This window comes from Phascolarctos cinereus, unplaced genomic scaffold, assembly GCF_003287225.1.
Source record: "Phascolarctos cinereus isolate Bilbo 61053 unplaced genomic scaffold, phaCin_HiC Scaffold_2;HRSCAF=192, whole genome shotgun sequence".
In the NCBI taxonomy this organism is placed as follows: domain Eukaryota; kingdom Metazoa; phylum Chordata; class Mammalia; order Diprotodontia; family Phascolarctidae; genus Phascolarctos; species Phascolarctos cinereus.
The window spans coordinates 390,384,942-390,391,239 of record NW_027555625.1 but is presented as its reverse complement, the minus strand read 5'-3'; positions in this window follow the sequence as shown (position 1 = coordinate 390,391,239).

Genomic DNA, 6,298 nt, shown 5'->3' with positions numbered 1-6,298 from the left:
AGAGAGAGAGAGAGAGAGAGAGAGAGAGAGAGAGAGAGAGAGAGAGAGAGAGAGAGAGAGAGAGAGATCTGGGCATATCACAAAATCACAGGATTTTAAAGAGCAGCTAGATGGCATTGTGAATTGAGTACTGGACTTGGTGCCAGGGAGAGCTGAGTTATAATGTCGGCTCAATCATGTGCTATCTGCGTGACCCTGGGCAAGTCATTTAACCTATTATTTCACCTTCCTCAGTTTCCTCAACTGTAAAATAGGGATAATAAAAGTTTTTATCTTCCAGTGTTATTGTGAGGATCAAATGAGGTAATATTTGTAAAGAGCTTAGAGTACCTGGCACACAGTAGGTGCTTAATAGATGCTTGTTTCCTTTTCTTGGAAGGGAGATCATCCAGTCCGATTCTTTTTATATATACATGAGGAAACTTAATTTGCTTAATATTAGACAACTGCTGAGTGGCAGAGCTGGCCTAGAACCCAGTTCTCTTGAGTCCCGATCCAATGTCCTTTCTGTTCTGGTCACACAGCTAGTAACTTAGTGTCAGAGACTTGTCTAGAGGCTGTGTCTCTTGTCTGTAAATCCATTGTTCTTATCTTTTCACCATTTCCTCTTGAGTTTCCGTTCCTTTGCCTGATCATTTCCATGGAGGGAAGGAAATGTGTTAAAGTCCATAGAATTGAGTCTCCAGGCTCTAAATCACTCTTGTAGGGTCAGTAACTACCTGCTCTGGCTATCTCTAGCTAGCACATGGACAATTTCTCACTCAGGACAGAACTTAAATCGTGCCCAATAAGTCCACTTTACGATCCTGCTGAAAGTGCAGATTTCTATATCCATTTGGAAAGGTGGGTAAGTGAGGCAAGGGACAGTTTCCTCTGGCTGATGAATGGAGCCCAGAGGAAAGGTCAGTACTTTTCCTGGTGCTTGATTGAGTTTAGAGAATCAGTTTTCATTTCAAATAGACTTTTTTTTTTATCTCTAGGATATGTGTGTTTGTGGATCTTTTGTTGTTAGAGTGTCGCTGAGGCCAGAAAGCAGTTGTCAAGAGTTTATTATCTTCTCCCCTCTGCCCAGTATGGAGATCCCACTACGAAATTCCAAACGGACACCCATTATCCCTCCCCACCTTTGCATCCAGCTTCTCAGGTTCCTAGTTCTCTTTCTCCTCCCCCCTTTCTATTTTTCAGCTACAAAAGTAAGCTTGAACTAAAACCCCTTTAGAATGAGTAGACAGAATTATCGTCAAATGGGATCTGATGAAACAGCATTAGACATAAAAGGTACTCGATAACTATTTGAGTGATTTTTATACCTTAGGACCTCACATCTACCTTTTATCTGGAAAGGGAGGAGGAAAGGAGGAATTTTCAATAGGTGTATAGATAAGAAGAAAATAGGAATACAGATAGGAGCCCTACTTTTAAAAGCATAACTACGTTTTATTTTCAATCAACAAGCATTTATTTTCTTTCTCCCACCTCTAACCCCCCCAACCCTTGTAACAAACTTGTATATTCATGAAAAGCAAATTCCCTCAATAGCTATACCCCGAAATGTGTGTCATTCTGCATAATAGGTTATCACCTCTCTGTGAGGAGGTGGTAGCATGTTTTTGCTATCTTTCCTCTGGAACCATGGCTGGTCACTGCCTTGATCAGAGCTCTTAAGTTTTTCAAACTTTGTCTTTATGATGTTATTGATATTGTACAAACTGTTCTCCTGGGCTCTCTGCTCTGCCTCAGTTCATGTATGTCTTTGCAAGTTCTCTGATATCATCCCCTTCATCACGTCTTGTGGCAACCATAGTGTTCCATCACATTCATATTCATTTGTCAACTAATGGACAACCCCTTAGTTTCCAGTTCTTTGCAATTAACAAAAGAGCAGCAGTAAATATTTTCATGCATATCATCAGCAGTCCCGTTTTAAGAAGCCTTGGTCCTTAGCTTTGTCACCAGCTCAGAGGCAGATATAGAATTAATTGTGTGACCTTCCTGAGAAAACTGACCTCAGTTTCCTAATCTCCAAAATGGAATAATTGGACTAAAGATGACCTCTCCCTACTCCAAAATTTGATGACTAAGATCCTCTACCCTTCTGTAAAATCTAAAGTCCTACGACACAGGAGAGGTTGATGCACACAGTGAATCATTCAGGCATATAATTTCCTGGGTCTGAAGAGCTGGCTGAATCAAGCAATAATAATGAAGCTATATTCTGAGGGTTGGTTAATTTATGAAGGTTGTTTCAACAAAACTCCAAATCTCTGGAATGATTTGGGGCTTCTTGGCCATTCTCAGGTGACTCCAGGGAGAACTTTTTTTTTTTAAGAGGGTGAAGGACTGAATTGTGCTTACAGCAAAATAGCTAAGAATCACAGGATTTTAGAATAGGAAGTGATCTTGGAAGCTATTCTGTCCAATTCATTTTACAGATAAGAAAAATCTCTAAGCTTTAGGTTCAGAGGAAGCCGGGATTAAGGTGGATAGAGACCCTGACCTGGAGTCAGGAAGACCAGAGTTCAAATCTTGCCTCTAATACTTACTAGCTCTATGACCCTGTGCAAGTCACCTAATCTTTGTCTGCCTCGGTTTTCTTCTCTGTAAAATGGGGATAATAATACCCCCTGCCTCACAGGATGGTTGTGAGAGTAAAATATTATTTGTAAAGCACTGTGCAGACTTTAAAGGACCATATAAATGCTTTGTTGTTTAGTTGTTTTCAGTCATGTCTGACTTTTCATGACCCCACAAGGGGTCTCGAGTGATTCAGCATTTCCTTCTCCAGCTCATTTTATAGATGAGGAAACTGAGGCAAACAGGCTTAAGTGACTTGCCCAGAGTCACATAGCTAATAAGTATCTAAGGCTGGATTTGAATTCAGGCCCTCCTGACTCTCAGCCTGGCTCTCTATCCACTGTACCACCTAGATGTTTTATTGGTTTGTTTTCTCATTAGTTTGCTTCTCAAACAGTACAGTGATTTAGCTATGATAGACATGCAAGTGAGGGTCGGCAAAGATATATGATAGATACGCAATCCATTTTACTGAGGCGGAAAAGTGCTCTTAGCTTGGAGAAGTCACTAGTAGATAGCCACAGAACTCTGAGGTACAAGATAAGGACTAAACTCCCCCAGCCACCACTCCTCGGGCAGAAAGACTGGGAGCAGACTGATTAGTAATCTTTTATCTTAGTCCGAAGCACTAAAGCATTGTGGCCTTGTAACTTTAAAATTCATCACCCCACCCTTGAGAAGAGGCTCAGTGGAATTGGCAGAGATACAGAAGTAGAGAAATTCATTTATTTGAGAAACGTGACTGCACTACTGAGTGTAATGTCCTGAGGAGAGGCACAGAATGTAGGTAAATCATAGTCCCTACTACCACTCTTAGGAGATTTATAAACCACCAAGGGCATTAGACATGAATTGGTGATTGTAGGAAGTTAGGTAGTCCTGGAGTCAACAAGATCTGACTTCAGATCCTATCTGACACACTTCGAACCTCAGTTGTACCAACTGCAAAATAGCTAGTGATCACAGTATTTTATGACAGGAAGTGACCTTAGAAGTCATCCAGTCCAAGTGACTCATTTTACAGATCAGAAGAGTCTCTAAACCAGGGATGAGGAACTTTCAGGCCTCGAGGCCACATGTGATTCTCTAGGTCCTCAAGTGCAGCCCTTTGACTAAATCACGTGGTCTTCTAGGTCCTCAAGGGTGGCCCTTTGACAGAATCAAAGGGCCACATTTGAGAACCTTGAAGGCCCCAAGTGGCCCCCAGGCTGCAGGTTCTCCACCCCTGCAAGCTTTAGGTTCAGAGGCAGTTGGGGAAAGCTAGATAGAGCCCCTGACCAGGAGTCAAGAATTCTCTTGAGTTCAAAGGTCAAAATCTTACCTCACTGGTGGTGTGACCCCAGGCCAATCACTTAAACTCTGTCTTCCTCATTTGTGGGTTGTTTGTTTGGGATAAAATGAGAATATTTGTAAAAGAACTTTGCAAACCTTAAAGAGCAACACATAAACGCTGGCTTATTATTAATACTATTACAAAGCAAGTGACTTTGAGAGCTAAAAAACAAAGTCCCTTGTGAGATCTGAAAGGGACATCAAGGAAGCAGTCATGAAGACCAGGGGTGGGGTGGGGAACCATATCCTCAAGGCCCAAGGTTCCTCACCCCAGATCAAGACAGAGAATTGAAGGAGGAGTAGGGGTGTTACTGAAAAAAGACGAATAAGGAAATGAATGCGTATGACTCACCACAACTCACTCCTCTCCCTCCAAAAAAAATTCAAAACTTCTCTATTCTCATTGCCATCACCCTGCGGCAGGACTTCATTATCACTACCTAGCCTATGACAACAGCCTCCTAATAGGTAGCTCTCCTCACCTCTAACCCACCTTCCGTCCCCATGCCTTCCCTGCCTCCCCAGTGCTTCTATCAGATTAATCTTTACTCATAACTCCAGCTGGGCAGCTAGGTGGTACAGGGAAGGTATGGGGATGAAAGGTGGGTTAGAGGTGAGGAGAAGTTTTGAATTTTTTTTGGAGGGGGAGGAATGAGTTGTGGCATGATACACATTTATTTCCTTATTCCTCTTTTTTCAATGACACTTCTAGAAAAATCTGTTTCAATTGACTTTGTTTCTAGGTTGCTTTAAGTTTCAAATATAGCCATCACCCCCCCTCCCCACCTCATCACCAACAAGCCAGCTTTTAATAATAATAACAGCTAGCATTTAAGGATTGGGAAGCACTCCACATATGTTATCTCATTTGATTATTACATTATTTTTGTGAGGTAGGAGCTATTATTACCCTCATTTTAACATTTGAGGAAACTGAGACTAAGAGAGGATAGATGACTGAACTAATTATTTTTACCCTCAAATCTTCCTTCCAAACTTCCTTATTACTTTTGGAGACATTATCATCCTCCTAGTTACCCAGGTTTGCAAGCTAGGTATCATCCTCAATTTTCACTCTCACCCCTTGTGTCCAATTTATTGCCAAGGTCTTTTAAGTAATGATAGTCATCTCTGGGGTGAGGGGGAGGGAGAAGGGAAGAAAAAAAAGGAAAGAAAATTAACATGATAACTTTAATGTATATTTAAAAGGGAGTAATAAGTTGTATGTAATAGAGTTGTAGTTTCATGTGCAATTATCTTTTTTTATTATACTCTGTTATGGAAATGCTTGTTTTATTCTATAAATTAAAAATAAAATTAAAAAAAAGTTTACTTTTGTAATATCTTCACATATACTTCCCTCTCTCCTGACACTGCCACCACCCTGGTGATGGCCTTCATCACCTCATGCCTGAACTATTGCAATAGCCTGATGGTGGATCTGCCTGCTGCAAAGCTCCCTACCCCAGTCCATTCTCCACTAGGCTGTTGAAGTGATCTTCCTACAGTCCAGGTCTGCCATGTCACCCAGCTACCCCATAAATTCTGGTGGTTCTCTATCACTTCCCGGATCAAATATAAAATCATCTGCTGTTGAAATCCCTCTATAACCTCCTCCGCCACCCCCCTCCCCCAATTCCATTCCAGTCTTCTTACGTAGTTTACCACCCTTGGACTCTTCAGTCCAGTAGCACGGGCCTCCTTGGTGTCCCCATCTTCTGCCTGATTCTAGGCATCTTCTCTGGCAATACAGTCACACCTGGCCTCATCCTCTCCACCTCTTGCCATCCCTGGCTTCCTTCAAATCCTAGTTCAAATCCCACCCTCTACGGGAAGCTCTTCCTAATCCCTTTTAATTCTAGTGCCTTCTCTTTGTTGATTTTTTTCCAGTTAATCCTATATGTGGTTTGTTTGTATATAGTTATTTACACGTTTTCTCCCCCATTAGATTGTGAGATCCTTGAGAGTAAGGGCTGTCTTTTACCTGTCATTGTGTCCCTAGCATGTCTGGAAGTGTCCAGTATGTGGTAGGTGTTAATAAATGTTTATTGGCTGACTGACTTGACCTGGGTCACGCCACTATTGAGTGTGAAGTGGATTTAGGTTTTCCTGACTCCAAGTTCAGTGGTCTCAGCCACTGAGCACTCTTGTAATTAAGGATAAAAAAGAAAGAGCAAAAAAGGTAGCAGCAAAGACAACTAACCTATCAACTGAGTCCAACAGCATATCCAATATTCAACACCTGCAATGAGTGGGTGGCTAGGTGGAGCAGAGGGTGGAGTGCCAGGCCTAGAGTCAGGAAGACCTGAGTTCAAATAGGAATTCAGACACTTACTAGCTATGTGACCCTGGACGAGTCACTTGTTTGCCTTAGTTTCCTCATCTGTAAAAT